This window comes from Eubalaena glacialis, chromosome 6 (genome assembly GCF_028564815.1).
Source record: "Eubalaena glacialis isolate mEubGla1 chromosome 6, mEubGla1.1.hap2.+ XY, whole genome shotgun sequence".
Taxonomy (NCBI): Eukaryota; Metazoa; Chordata; class Mammalia; order Artiodactyla; family Balaenidae; genus Eubalaena; species Eubalaena glacialis.
The window spans coordinates 70,936,261-70,951,288 of NC_083721.1; the positions used below are offsets into that span (position 1 = coordinate 70,936,261).

The 15,028-nt window shown below is 47.6% G+C and overlaps 1 protein-coding gene across 10 annotated transcripts in view; it reads left to right on the forward strand.

Annotated features, from left to right (window-relative positions):
• Nucleotides 1–15,028, forward strand: part of KALRN (kalirin RhoGEF kinase) — a 653,671-nt gene that overhangs the window by 200,469 nt on the left and 438,174 nt on the right. Inside the window, exon 1 of one of the 10 annotated variants that reach the window (XM_061194276.1) lies at nt 654–675. The exons of the other annotated variants lie outside the window; for them this stretch is intronic. The gene's annotated coding sequence lies outside the window, so the exon portion shown is untranslated. Of the gene's footprint in view, nt 1–653; nt 676–15,028 lie in introns of those variants that run through there. 10 annotated transcript variants of the gene reach the window in all.

A 15,028-nucleotide genomic window follows, 5' to 3' on the forward strand; every position in this document is an offset into this window, starting at 1 on the left:
GACCATGCCACTGCTGGACTTGGCGGGTCTGTGTCTATGCTGGTGCAGTTCTGAGGCAGAGGGGCCAGCCAGAGGGACTCACGGAAACCCTGTGAAAAGCAACTGTGTGTGTGCGTGCGTGCGTGTGCGTGTGTGTGTGTGTGTGTGTGTGTGTATGTATGTATAGAGTGGGGAGAGCCAGCTGTGATGCTTCACATGCAGAGGCAAGCATTTGTGATTCCCTGGAGAACAATAACCTGGACAATCAGAGGCGGAAACCATGTGGTCATGAAGTAACTATGAGAAGCAGCACTCATTATTCCAGAAATGCTTCCAGTAAACGCCTTTAGGTGATAAATCAAGGACCCAGCACTGGACAAAAGGATTCCTGATGGAGAGGGTGTGTTGTTTTTTCTTCACATGCATCTTCAATGTGACCCTTAGAAGGGACTTTGGACATTGCCACTGACTTGGTGGGAGTGGAACTGTGGACTAATAGAGGAAGAAAGAGTGGCCTTGAGGACAAATATTGATCGTGGAAATTATTCAGGGGGTTCCAGTCCAGGAAGAATGAACCCCTGAACCCTCCCCTGTAGGAGGAGAAATGTGCATGCAGCTGACAAATTGCCTCGCCTGTAAAATAGGCATAGAGATATCACCAGACACAACGGTAGTGAGGATTACTAGAGAACACAGGTAAGGTACCTAGCCTAGGACTCAGCACACAGCACGGGCTGGTGGCAAACAGTGGTTTCTTTCCCTTTCCTTGCTTGGCAGTGGGGACCTTGTTTTGTCACTTGTCCTTTATTGTCTCTAGCACAGCTTTGTCAGAGTCAAGGTTAGGGTGATGGTTAAGGTTAGGATAAGAGCTAGTAGAATAGTAGTAATAGTAATAAGATCAGTATCGCCTAGCAGGCTTGTGATAAATACTGAATGAATGAATATATATGCCTAATAGTGTGATAAAGTCTTGGTCTCTTTTTCAAGGTAGAAAAATATTTCTTTATTATAGAAAATAAATGCAGAAAATAGAAAGAATTTTAAAAAGCCACTTGTAACTCTAACCTCTAGAAATAGGAATAATTAATATATTGACATTTTTCCTTCCTATATTTTTCCTTTGGAGATTTTTAAAAGCAGAATTGAATCATATTGGTTATTTAATTTTGCTTCTTATTTTATTCCACTTAATACTATACCCTAAGAATATTTTCATAACATTAAAAACTTTTTATGCATAATAGTATATCTTGGGATACACCATATTCTAATTAACCCTATCATTAGACATCTAAGTCATTTCCAAAACTTCAGTGCTGTAAATAACTCTCAGTAAACTTCTTTTTTTGTGAACCTTTGTCTACACTTTTTTTTTTTTAGAAATATGTGCTGTGCTAGTTTTTTTTTTTTTTTTTTTAACTTTTGGGTTTATTTATTTATTTATTTATTTATGGCTGTGTTGGGTCTTCGTTTCTGTGCGAGGGCTTTCTCTAGTTGCGGCAAGTGGGGGCCACTCTTCATCGCGGTGCGCGGGCCTCTCACTGTCGTGGCCTCTCTTGTTGCGGGGCACAGGCTCCAAACGCGCAGGCTCAGTAAATTGTGGCTCACGGGCCTAGTTGCTCCGCGGCATGTGGGATCTTCCCAGACCAGGGCTCGAACCCGTGCCCCCTGCATTGGCAGGCAGATTCTCAACCACTGCGCCACCAGGGAAGCCCCTTTGTCTACATTTTAAATGGCTTATTTGGGATAGATTTGTGGCAATCATAGATTTTTTTAAGGCTAGTGATACACATCGCCACATTTCTTTCCAAATTTCCCAATTTATACTTCCAGTATGTCTTGCCATAGAGTTCCAAGTCTTTATATTTCTTCAAATTTAAGTTTATGTGCTCCTTACTGCCCAGAACCCACTGTGCAAACATTGTCATTACCATCATCAAGAACCCTACTTTAGGGCCATATGTTATGCGCCTAAACCTGACCCTGGATTTGAAAGAGTAGAGGAATTGGCCACAGGGCCTGCCCTTTGGGGTCCTCCAGGGTAGGATTCCTTTCACTTGCCTAAACTAATAGGGATGTTAAAGGGGACCATACATTAAAGTTCAGATCTGATAAGAAATCTATAAAGACTTAATTGTGTTTTGCCCTTGGTGAATCTTTAGTTTTGCTTCTGGGTGTATTTCAGCTCCTTGGCTGGTTGTGTAATTAGTTCCTGGCTTGGCGCAAAGTAGTTGTTAATCTCCTCTGCTCTTATCTGAACTGAGGTCCTTATCTGCCTTCCACTGAGAAAGTTGGGTCTCCTTGGAGTTTGTCTCTGGGCAGCAATGTTGAACGAGCCTCTAAAGCTTAGGTGGGGTCATTTACTTTCTTGTTTAGGCTTCTGAAGTCTATGGCTCACCAACAACAGGCTGATTAGGAAGCTGATGTTTTTGGTTCCACTTAGATTAGGTAAACTTCAGCATTGCTGGTGATATAAGTCCCAGTATATTCAGGTCTTTCAGGAATTCTTGCTGGAGAATCAGGATGATTTAAATTTAGTTCAGATTCATTTGGCTGGAATATTGGAAATGAGGGAGCTCCCTGAATATGGATACTGGAGAGACAGCCTGGCACTGGGGAAGAGGATGTGTTTTTCACTTGGTGGGTTCCAGGTTTGGGGTTGTTTCCCCCTCCCCCATTAAGTAATTATTTTCAGCATGTTTTGTATTTCTCTTCACCTGTCATTGGTTAGGTTCTATCATGTGCCCCTCACTGGTGTTTGGGGTTGTGTATGTTTTTTGGCATATATTGGATGCTGACACTTCATGTTATGATACTTTAGTTTTGTTGAGACTGCGTTTATCATGTACGTATACTTCTGGCAATTTAGGTATGCTGCCACCAAGTGGTGGAGTACATTAGCTCAGCTGCCTGGAAGATACAGATGGGTTTTGTCAGAGGCTCCAAATGGTAACATTCTGCTCTCTCCTCACTAGACCTTAGATTTTCTAGGCCTTACTTTTCAAATTTTTATTGAAACATTTAAACTTAAGTAACCACTAAGTGACAATTATTTTTCCTCAACTACAAAATGGGTTTAATATAATCTTTCCTAGACAACTGTAGTAAATATTAAATAACGTTTAATACTTGAGTATGTAATAATTGTCTCACCGAGGAGAAGTATTCCTGTTTCTAAATTGAGCAAGTGTGACAGCCAGTCCTGTTTCTTCCGGAACCCAGACAGGAGCACTTGGTCAGAGCCACCGTGACTCAGCTAGGACAAATGTTTTTCTGAGTCATTTACTGACATCATCCAAGTGTGCATCCTGATGGTCCTACTCCCTCTTTCCCTTTCTCTCAGAGCCTCCCTCCTCTCCCCCCACCCCCTGCCTCATTCTAGGTCAAGCAAGGACCAGCCTTGGTTTTGAGAACTATTCAAAAACCCTAAAACCAAGACATTTTTCTCCCTCTTGTCTCAGACTGTTCCGTGCAGTCCTGAGCTGGAATTTCATCTGTTTCCATTGCTAGCAATTTGTGTGCCAGGTTTTGCGCAGAAACTCCTCTTGGCCTGGTACCCGAGGCAAGGTCTGAACCTCGTGCTGTGACACTCTCCACCCTGATTCCCTGTCCCGGAAGAGACTGTCCTCTCATCTCCAGACTGGAGGCTATTTTCCTTTGCAGGAAACTCAGGCTTCAGAACTTATTTGCTGAAGAGAAATTCCCTGTTTTGGACCCGGAGGAAGGCAAGAACCACTCCTCCCCCTGACCTAGCCCAGACCGGGATGGAGTGCTCCGTTAGGGAGCCTGCAAATCGGTCCAGATTTAATTCTGGGCATAGATGGGACAATTGTTTAGTTCTTACATACACATCAACTTAGAGATAATGGTCAAATAATCCTCTGGTTTTGTCAGGCTGAACTTGCAGACTAATGAGGGGTCCCAGTTCTTGCCCTTGGGAAAGCTTGCAGTCTAGTGGAGGTTCTAGGACCCACTGGAGAAAACGAACTAAACGTTTTCCAGGCAGTTGTTCAATAAGCATAGCAGTTCAGTGGATGTCATCAGAGATAGTTTATTGGATGTATAATCTGAACTGAATTTTAAAAGAAGTAGGTGGATTAGAATCCTGGAGCTTGAGGCAGGACGGGATTGTAGAGGTCAGTCAGGCCAACCCCTTCACTTTAAAAGGGTGGAATGCTGTCCAGAGAGTGTGTTGAGATGCCCAGGGCCACCCAGCTGGCCAGTGCTGTTGCTGGGGCCGGTTGCTGTAACCCCACTCTTCCCCCTAACATGGACAGGACCCGTGGGCCAATAGGTGGTCCCCAGAACAGCATGCGGTGGGGTCAGGGCCTCCCTGGGGTCTTACGTGGAGGGATTGTCCACTCACCCACAAGCTCTCAGGGCCTCTGAGCTAGCTGTGGGTGTGGGCAAAGGCCCGTTGGAGCCCTTCATGTTTAGTTTAAATTCCAAACATGTCCCCCTCCCTTGGGTTTCTCCGTTGGCTCTCCTCGACCTCCCTTGCTGCTCTCAGGTTTGCATCCGTGCCTGAGCCTTCACAGGGTTTTCCACCATGGAAATCACAGGGACCCTCACTGGTGTCAGAAGGCAGGAAGGCTGGCTCTTGGGTGAGATCGCCTGCTCGGCGCAAAGCGGAGCTCCTGCGTTGGCAAAGCCCAGCGGGCCTGGCCCCGAGGGTGCCTGTGAGGGCAGCTGATGGTGTCTGCGTTGGTGGTTTATTAGGGCATGTGTCTGTGTGTGTAGGCAAATAGCAGCGGGCTCTCAAGAACGTGACTGTTACTTAGGGAGGAGGAGGAGAGGCGGTGTGCGCAGGCAGTTTTGACCAAAGATTGTTTCCTGGAGGAAGTGTGCGGTTTATTAATGAGGATTCCACCTGCCCTGCTAGGAAACCGGAGCCCAGCTGAGAAGGGGGAATCCCCGTGAGAGGGTGAGGAGAGGTGGGGATGCAGCGAGAGGAGGAGAAAGAGTGGTGATGGCAACAGGGATTGCAGTGAGCAAGGTGTCCCTGGTACATGGCACACTGTGGCAGCCTCTCCTGGGTCAGCTCTCTTCTCTCTTCTCTGCCTCCTGGCTTTGGAAAAGCTCCCTGTGTTCTATAGCTGGGGTAACTGAGACACTGTGGTTAGACAGGTTACAGTCTTTGGAATGTGGATTCAGTCTTTGGTCTACTACTCACAGATGTATGAGCAGTGATTATAATGACATTTTTTTACAGTTAAAAAGATGACTGGTGTTTCACCTGGCCTGACTATGGGAAAGAAGGGGCAGATGGTGAAGGCCAGAGGAGCATGGCCCTGGGGTTGGTCTGGGGAGGGCAGGGGAAAGGCTGTGTGGAGAGGTTGTGGTTTTTGGTTTCCGTTCATTCTTTCTTTCCCTCGCTGCTTTGGTTTCCGTTTCATTTCTGTTTCATGTTCTGAATGCCCTAGAAGGAAGGGACGGACAGCTCTGTGAAGGAGGGTGGGAAATAGGACAGGAGGCTGAGGTTGGGAAATGGATATGTCAGTTTCCATCTCAGCCCCCTGAACCCTCTGCCACCTGCCCTCTCTGGCCAGCCAACCCCAGACTTCTAGGAGCAATGGTCCTGGTCCTTCTCCTGAGTTTCCAAGCTCCTTTTCCCCTAGCTGAGAGTAGCTCCTTCCAAGTGCCCTGCCCCAGGCCAGTCTGGCTTAGAAAGCAGGTCTCTTCCTTTGGTGAACGGGAGTTGTATTTCAGAATCTGTGAGACTGTAAGGTAATAACCTGGTGGATTAACACACGCCACGGTTTATATGCAGCTGACCAGGCTGGCCCTGATGAGAACCTTCCTTTGGAAGGCTGCATCCTTTTACCTTGGTGCTGCATCAGCCGGCCCATTTCTGGAACTCTCTTTGGGAGCTCCCTTCAGGCTGTGGCATGCTCCTTTGACTATCTGCAGCATGGCAAATCTTTGTTCCTTCAGAGCTTTTTTGGTTCTTGATTTTTAGAAAGTGTTCTGTTTAAAGATGGCATTGAGCCCAAATCAGTATTGGGTGCAGAAGTCCTGCTGTGTTTTTTAGGCCATGGACCTGTTGCTTTACGGCCACACTTGGGATTCAGGAATAATCTTGGGGCCTGAGTCTTTACCACACTCTGTCCAGTGATACAAAAGAGAATCAGCCACATCCTTGCCCCTGGCACAATTGCAATCAGAGTTTTTAAATTTGTTTGTTTAAACAGCTTCATTTGGGTGGAATTAGGCAGCAGACTTTAAAGCAGTGGGAAATGTAAACCTTCCTAACTTGGACTCCATTGTGCGGTCTCCCTGGCACGCTGACTGGGCAAGAGTTGGGTTTGCTTCTGGTAAAGTCGAAGGTGGGGAACAGGCAAGGGGGAGATCCTAGACCTGGAAATGGGCAAGGAAATCTCCAGAACCTTTACTGTAGTGGCACCTAACCATGGCTGTATGTTCACATCACCAGGGAAATTTTAAACAATGCTGAGCCCGAACCCCAGACCAATTAGTCAGAGTCTCCCCACTTTACAGAGAAGGGATTGAGGCTTCAATCTAGGATAAAGGATCAGCTTTGACCTTTGCCCCCCAGCCCCGGTATCACAGGTCAGAGGTACAGAGGCAAAAGATGTGTTGTTAAATGAGTAGAAAAGACACAAATTGTTTGGAATAATCATGACCTGGAAAAGTAGACAGAGAGTGTCTTCCAGTAAAACAAAACAAAACAAAAAACAAGAAACAAAACATACAAAAGCCTCTGGATGGATTAACATGGCTCCTGAAGAGGCTTTGATGGTAGCTGAATGGCCTCATGACCGAAAGCCAGCTGATGGTGGACAGTCATGTGTGAGCCTGCCAAGAGGTACAGGACAGGCACGGGAGCCCTCCCACCCCTCTGAACTCCCCGATTCTCCGTTCCACATCCAGCCAAACAGGAGCCTCCACGTTGTGCAGGATGAGTTTGAGGACTGTCTGCGTGACTGAACTCTCACTCACTCACCACACAACATTCCCTTGAGTGGCTCATTTCTCTATAAGGCACTGCCTCCTCCAGCTTGTTTTTACTGCTTCTGATTATACAAGTAGAAAGCTTAAAGCAGGTGCTAATGTGGCTTAACACTTTACCTCCTGCTGATTTCTTGTTGTTTGAGAAAGTGGGTGTGGTACGGTTTGGGGCAATCAGCAGAGAGCTCCTAAGATGAAGAAGTAGAGAATAGACTTGAGGACAGGGGGAGAGGGAAGGGTAAGCTGGGACGAAGTAAGAGAGTGGCATGGACATATATACACTCCCAAATGTAAAATAGATAGCTAGTGGGAAGCAGCCGCATGGCACAGGGAGATCAACTCGGTGCTTTGTGACCACCTAGAGGGGTGGGATAGGGAGGGTGGAAGGGAGATGCAAGAGGGAGGGGATATGGGGATATATGTATATGTATAGCTGATTCACTTTGTTATACAGCAGAAACTAACACACCATTGTAAAGCAATGATACTCCAATAAAGATGTTAAAAAAAAAAAAAAAAGAATAGCACGAAGGAGCAGAAAACAGGTTAACACAGATCAGTGTGATGGACAAAGTATCGAAACAAAATCTGGACCCTACAGCCATGGACTCTCCATGGCTTGAGAATGGCATGAGAACTCGGGCACAAATGGGTCAGGGCATCGTTTTCTCCTCAGAACTCCAAGGACATTTTTTGTTCCTCAAATTCTGAGTGGAGAATTCAGCTCATAAAATATTTTCAGGGAGACATGGGTACAGTGCAGTTCTAGGGAAAGTGCGAAGTGGGCGACTTCTTGGGGCTACTCTTCCTTCTGCCGTTTTCTGGTTTCTGTTTGCTTGTGGTAAACTGTCTGCACACCGTGGTAAGACTTCTTCATCATCCCCCCAGGTCATCCTGCATTGCTGGGCCTCTTTGCTCCTGGGGGGCCAGAGCTGTGTGTGGCAGGGCCCTGCTGCCCTCGTGCAGCTGGAAGTCCTCCATCTGCCTCGTCCTTGCTGTCCCTCGCTCACTCCTCAGCGACAAGTCCAGCCCTCTACCCCAGTGTTCAGTTTGTCTCCTTCCCTGGACTACTTAGCGAATAGGTCTGATTTGAAAGCTACTTCTGCTCCATCACTGCCCAAGTGCTGGGCCTTCCCGGGCCCCCAACACTAGGATTCTGACACCCTGTACCCCACAACTAGTACCAACTGAGCAGCCCCCAGCAGCACACACTAAGCAGAAACCCTCGTTGCCCCCTCCCCTGGTCTGCCGGCGTGGTGCTCATTGCCGATCGCTGCTCCCACACCTGCCACCAGGATGGATCGATGTTACATTTATTTCAGCAGCTGTTTCAAGTGAGAATCTGCCAGACATTCATAGGTATGGGGTAAATCTCAGATGGCATCACAGGATTTGGGGTAAATGGGGTCAGGCCATCTCTGCTGCTGGAGTGAACAGGATTTCCTCATTCCTGGGGAAGGAGCTTTAGCACTCAAAACAGTACACCCTGAGCCTCCAAACCAGATTATTTGATGTCTCAGTTCCAGAGTTCTTGTGGCTTAATAGAAGACCTGAAATGGGCAGATTGACAACTGGATGTCTGACACAAATGGCCCAAAACATCCACCCAACTGTGTGACTCTGAGCAAATTCCTTCCTCTGGAATTTGCTGCCCTCGGCTCTGAAATGAAGGATTAGCAGGAGTAAGCTTTAAAGTTTCTTCAGGCTCAAGCATTCTGTTTCTCTCTGAGGCAAGGTAGCATGACAGATACTGGAATCAGACTAGATTCAAATATGATTTTACCTTTTTCTGGTGACTTTAGCAAGTTACTCAACCGCTCTTGGCCTCAGTTTCCTTAACTGTAGGGTGGGATGATAAGAGCAGCTACTTGTGAGTTTCATGTGAGGAATAAATAAGATAATGCATATAAAATGCTTAGCAGGCATAGATTCTCATGTGCTCAATAAAATTAGCTTTATCATTAATATATGTTTATGTCCAATTTTAACTTTAAAAAATGGCCACTCCAAGTTTGGCTCTCATTTTCTATTTCTCTCCAGCTTAAGGTTTTGAGCTCCTCAAGATTTAGAGCCAGGTCTGGCTGCTGGTCTCCCGCTTGCTTATGACTTCACTGCCCCACTTCCGTACTGTAATGGAGAATCAGCCCCCATACAGGCTCTTTTCCACCTTAGGACCTTTGCATAGGCTGTTCCCTCTGCCTGCGTTATTCTTTCTACAGCGTTCCCTTAACTAGGTCCTTCTCATAGTTTTGGTCTTTGTTTAAATGTCATCTCCTCATAGTGGCCTGACCACCTGATAAGTTGTTAAGACTTATCACAGTTTGCATTTATTCTTTTCATCTAGCTAATGTCTTGTGTCCATCTCTCCCGCTAGTGCCTAGCACTGGGCCAGCCACAAAGTAAGTGCTCAATAAATATTTGTTAGATGAATAAATTAATGAATTAATGGATAATATATTTATAGAACACCATATTATTTATGTCATATTATTATATGACACCATATTATTTATGAAGCCCCTTCATAACTAGGCTCTCATCATGAAGGCATATAAATCCCTGTAAGGGATACAGAAATTGATCAGCCAGAGCCTGGCTGTAGTTACCCCACACATGACAGCTGCCATGCAGAGTAAGCACAAGGTTATGGCAGTGCATGGGAAGAGCCCTTATCCCAGTGGAATGGGATGGGGCAGGGGTCTATCAGTGAGAGACTCCTTGGAGGAAGAGGCATGTGAGTTGAGCTTTGTGAGTAGAAGTTGTCTAGGCAAAGATGGGGTTGAGGTGGGCAAGCCCACAGGCATAGAGGGATGAGAGGCCATAACACAACATCAGGACTAATAATGATGTTAATAGAGGCGTGGATAATATGCTGTTTGTTTTGGCAAGGGGAAGATCAGGGAGGACCCCAGGGAGAAGGTGGCATTTGAATCTGACCCCTTAGCCAGATGATAATGGGAAGTATCCAGTGTGGTTCACTGATGTGGCCTGGATGGAATCCAGAGAGACGATCTGAGCTTCACTGAGCCAGGAACCTGGGGAGGAGCTGAGGGAGCAGGGAAGTGGTACTTGGATCCCTGAGGCCAGACCTGTAACCCAGGGTGAAGCCCTGGCCTGGGGTTGTCACCAACCGGTACTCTGCCCTGCTGTCCAGGTCCCAGAGCAACCTTTAGCTCGAGACACTGGTACCTTAATCCCTGCTCCCTGAGCTAAGGCCATTGAGTCTTCTAATGTGTCAGACAGGACTGGGAAATAACAACGGCTAAGACAGAGGAGGCAAATCCACAGGCCAACAAGCAGGCAGGTCATGTGAGTATGTGAATGAAGGCACTTGAAAGCTTCCTCCAAAGGCACTTGAAAGTGTTATAAACCACAGTAACAACTGTATCTAATAAAACCACTTTGGGGGACTGGGTTTAACAGTGGGCTGCTAAACTGTGATCTCTGCTAGCATGGTGGGGGGCGCCGCTAGGAGTGCAAAGGGTCAGGGATGACGTGCCTATTCATTGGTTCCTCATTGTCCACCATGGAGGCCCTCCAGACCTGGGACCATCCTCACAGAGTTCTCAGCCCAGTGGGTCAGGAGATGACTCTGGGGCATCAGATGTGGGCAGGACCCACAGGGACCCAGAGAGGCACGCAGAACTTGCCCAGAAGTTTAAATGAGGCTGCCAGGTCAGATGTATGATAAGAAGTAGAGAGGGAAGCTCGGGAAGGCAGATCTCCAGCGGGCATCTGGTTGAGCATAGATAGCTATGTTGGGGAGGGCAGCCACCAGGCCCTTCAGGGAAAGTCTCTCGAGGCTCACAGAGGAGGAGCTCGGTCTTTGCAAAAAGAACCAGAGAAATGCACTGCAAGGCCAGAACTCCCACAAGCCTGGGCTTGCAATAAATGACTCCTTTCAAGAGAGCATGAGGCTATGGAGAGAGAAACCCACTAATATTTTTTTTTTTTAACTTTTTTAAAAAAATTAATTAATTAATTTATTTTTGGCTGTGTTGGGCCTTCATTTCTGTGCGAGGGCTTTCTCTAGTTGCAGCGAGTGGGGGCCACTCTTCATCACGGTGCGCGGGCCTCTCACTATCGTGACCTCTCTTGTTGCGGAGCACAGGCTCCAGATGCGCAGGCTCAGTAATTGTGGCTCACGGGCCCAGTTGCTCTGCGGCATGTGGGATCTTCCCAGACCAGGGCTCGAACCCGCGTCCCCTGCATTGGCAGGCGGACTCTCAACCACTGCACCACCAGGGAAGCCCAACCCACTAATATTTTTGACAGACTTCTGTATAACAAAGCTGTTGGCCCACCCTGCAAGCATTGTTCTGACTGCACAGTTGTGTGCTACCTCCTGTTTATTAATGCCGGTCCTCATCTGATGTAGACAAAGTGTGTATCGTTAAACTCTCACAAACCACACCTATGAGAATCTAGGTATTGTCCTTGGATCACCTAGGGAGACTCTTGGGCCTCATCCCAGACTGATTTTCATCAGAGTATCTGAAAGGGGTTGCTGAAATCATCATTTTAAACAAGGGTCCTAGGTGATGATGAAGTCAGTAAAGTTTGAGAAGCATCGGCATAAAGTGGCACCAATGCTGTTTTGAGGTAACACGGGTTTGCTGAGTGAAAACAGCCCCAGTGACATGTAATGAACAAAAGAGTAAATGGTATAGAACTGAGTATAAGAACTATCTGGTCAATCCTCCAGTCACTCAGTATACATTATGTCCTGGGCCCGAGAGCCCCTGAGAGTCCATGAAACAGTTCACAGTTGGAAGGGACCGTAATTTATCACAAAGGGTGGGAAGCTGGCCAAGGGGGCTCAGGTCTCAAGCCCCAGTTGGGAAACTAGTGGGGCAGGGGGGAAGGTGCAGTGGCTGCCTCTCTCTAAATCAGGGGGCGTGGGAGATGGAGAGGGTCGCTCACCCTCCTTTCCCCTCCTTAGGTGGATTCGAAGGCCTGCTGCTCCAATCCTCACCTTTCTGTGCTCCCATCCTCACCATACACAATGCAAATTCTGCCCCTGAAAATTTAATCTGGGCTAAGAAATATCACTGAAAAGGTAAATAACCCAAAGGGAAAAGGAAGGCTGCCTGTTAGTTATGTTCCAGTGTAAATTGGTTTGCTGCAACTGCTCCCCATGTGAGCACACTGAGTGAGAGGAAGGGAGGTCTGGGGGCATGGAGGCTTGGGGAAGAGGGGGGCTGGGGAGCCTCTTTGGGGCTGGGGGTAGCCAAAGAGCAGGGTGTGGACCCTGGTTGTTTCTGGAGTCAGGGAGACAGGGCCAGGGGAGGGTGTGCACCAAATGCCACCTCTGATGATCTTGACACTTCCTCCCATCATCTCAGAGACCAACCAGGAAGACTGCTTCCCTGCTCCACCAGTTCCTGCCCCAGCACCCACTGACACTGCCCTGACCAACCGGACCAAGGCCTCTTAGCTGCCAAGTGCAATAGTTCTCATCTCAGCTAATGACCTACCTCTCTGCAAAATTTGACGCTGTAGTTCCTCCTTGAAATCCTCTCCTCCCTGATTTATTTTCCACTCCTCTCCCGGTTTTATCTAACTTCTCTGCATTTGTTCCTCAGGCTCATCTCCTTTCTTCTCCCATCTCTTAAAATTGATATGCCCATCAGTTCTATTCTGGACTCAGAAGAAGGTTCTTTTCATCTTACTTGTCTTCATTGGTTGATCTCCCCCACTTCTGTGCATATCTACTGCCACAGTTCATGGATTTATTCATTCAGCAAATGTTATTGAACACCTACTATGTGCCAGGCACAGTATGACTCCCAAGTCAAAATTTACAACTCAGATTCCTCTTTTAATCTCCAGACTATATTTCAAATTGCCTTCAGAATTTCATATATGTATGAAATTCATGTATGTATGACTGTGGCTGTGTTTCTTGAGACAGGGATTCAGGTACAGATGATTTATTAGGGGCATGATATTTAGGAAAGACTCGTAAGGGAGTTGGAGGAGCAGAGAAGAAGGGGCAGGACTGAGCAAGGATGTGGTCTCAGATGAAGTCTAGCTGGAGACTGACTGGGGGAGTGAGAAGTCTCTGGAGCATAAGTCACACTTCAGAGTTACCCTGCCTTGAGGGAAAGGCACCCCTGTATAAGAGAAGCACGGGCCCCCCTGGGGCGGGGGTATAACTGCCCAGGCATCTTTTGGAAAAGTGCACCCATCAGCCAAAGGTAAGTCTCCTGACATGGTCTCAGGCATAAGCTGATTGCTGCAACACTTATGGAGCGGGGGGCTGGGCACAGTGGTCAATAAAGGGGCCCTGGGGGGGGACACCAACTTATGTCTCCTCCAGCAGCTAAGACTCACGTAGTACAGATCCGTGCCCGGCACCACTGTTAAGTGCTTTATGTGTATTAACAAACTTAACCTCTCAAGTAACCCTGTAATGTAGTTACTATTATTCACATTTTACAGCACAGAGGTTAAAAGTAACTTGCCTAAGGTTTCTTGATAGGTAAATGATGGAGCCGGGATTCAGACCGAGGAGGGTTGGCTCTAGATTACATACCCTTAACTACCACTCCTCCTTCCTCGGTGTATTGAGTCTTAGCCTGGCCCAGGCACTGTGGGCACTGGGTAGTGAAATCAGTACAAAACAGCCCTGCCCTCATCGAGGTTGCTTTCCAGTGAGGGAAAATGGACAATAAATGAATAAGTAAAAAACATGACCCAGATGGTAATGAGTGCTAAGGAGACCAATAAATCAGGGAAGGGAGGTAGGGAGTGCTAGGTGACAGCTGCAGCTATAAATCGGGTGGCCCAAGGAAGACTTCACTTAAGAGGCATTTTAGTCCAAAGGAGGAGGTTTCTCTGCTTCTGTTCTCCCGCTCAGTCTGCTTGACCCTGGTTTACTCTCCTTCTGCACAGCTGCAGGGCAGTCTCCCCAAATCACCTGCCCATGTTCCATCCCTGAATGACACCCTTCAGTGGTTCCTGATTGCCCTTAGGATAAATGCACCGCTTCTGCCATCGTACAAGAAGCGTCCTGACTTGAGGCCTGCTTTCACTCCTGCCTCTTCTCTGGAAGCCCTGCTTCTACCGTTGCAATGCCCGGGCAGGGCAGGAGTACAAATGGAAACCCACATACCCTATGTCTAAATATTGAAAATTAATACAGCAAGCTAACGAACTATTAGATAAAATGTGTTCTACCCTACCACCTTGACAAACGTGTCTTCACAGCGACCTAGGAGGCCAGCTTCAGATTCAGATTTGTTGGGCTCCTGAGTTCCATGCTAGAACTTGGCAGTACAGGGAGCTCTGCCTTCGGCTCGTGCTCTGCCTACCTTCTCACGGCCCAGCTCTGTCTCCCACTGCGGGGGTCCTCATGCGTGCACGCGGACACCCGGCTCGCACATCTATGTTTTAGCCACATCCTTACAAATAGCAGCTCTTTGCCACCCCTCAGGCCGAGGTGCTCATACTGGTGGTGTTCCTTACCCTTGAGGAATGGGACTTGGGAGAGAGGCACACGTGGGCCAAGGAAGTAGGTAAAGACCTTTGAGCTGAGACTTTTTTAGGGTTTCAGGTACAAGGAACTTGGTCTAGAAAAGGATGGGGGCAGCATGGTCTCTTTCTGTCAAGTGTCCTCGTTCCCTGGGGGGAGGGTGTGCAAGAGGAGGGTCGGAGCCCAGAATAGGGCTCTCTGAAGCATTCAGACAGCAGTTCCTCATCACGCTCTGCCTCTCGCCCCTGTGCCTGAACCAAAGTGAATTACCTGAACTTTCTGAATATGCCATGCTCTTTTGCTTCTATGATTTTGTGATTGTGCAGACTGCAGAGTGGAGGTCATCCACTTGGGTTCCTTGCCCTAATTTCGCCCATCTCCTATGAGCTCCCTAATCTCGTCCCCTCATCATGACCCTTCACCCCACACCCAGTCACAAAAACACCACACGTAGTGGCAACATGGTGGGTCACATTATATAGTGACCTGAGCTTGGGCTTTTGGAGTCAGTGGTCCTGGTTTTGACTCTGTGCTAGGTACTTACCAGTCATGTGACCTTAGGCAAATTCTGTGCCTCAGTGTCATCATCTTTTACATGGTGAT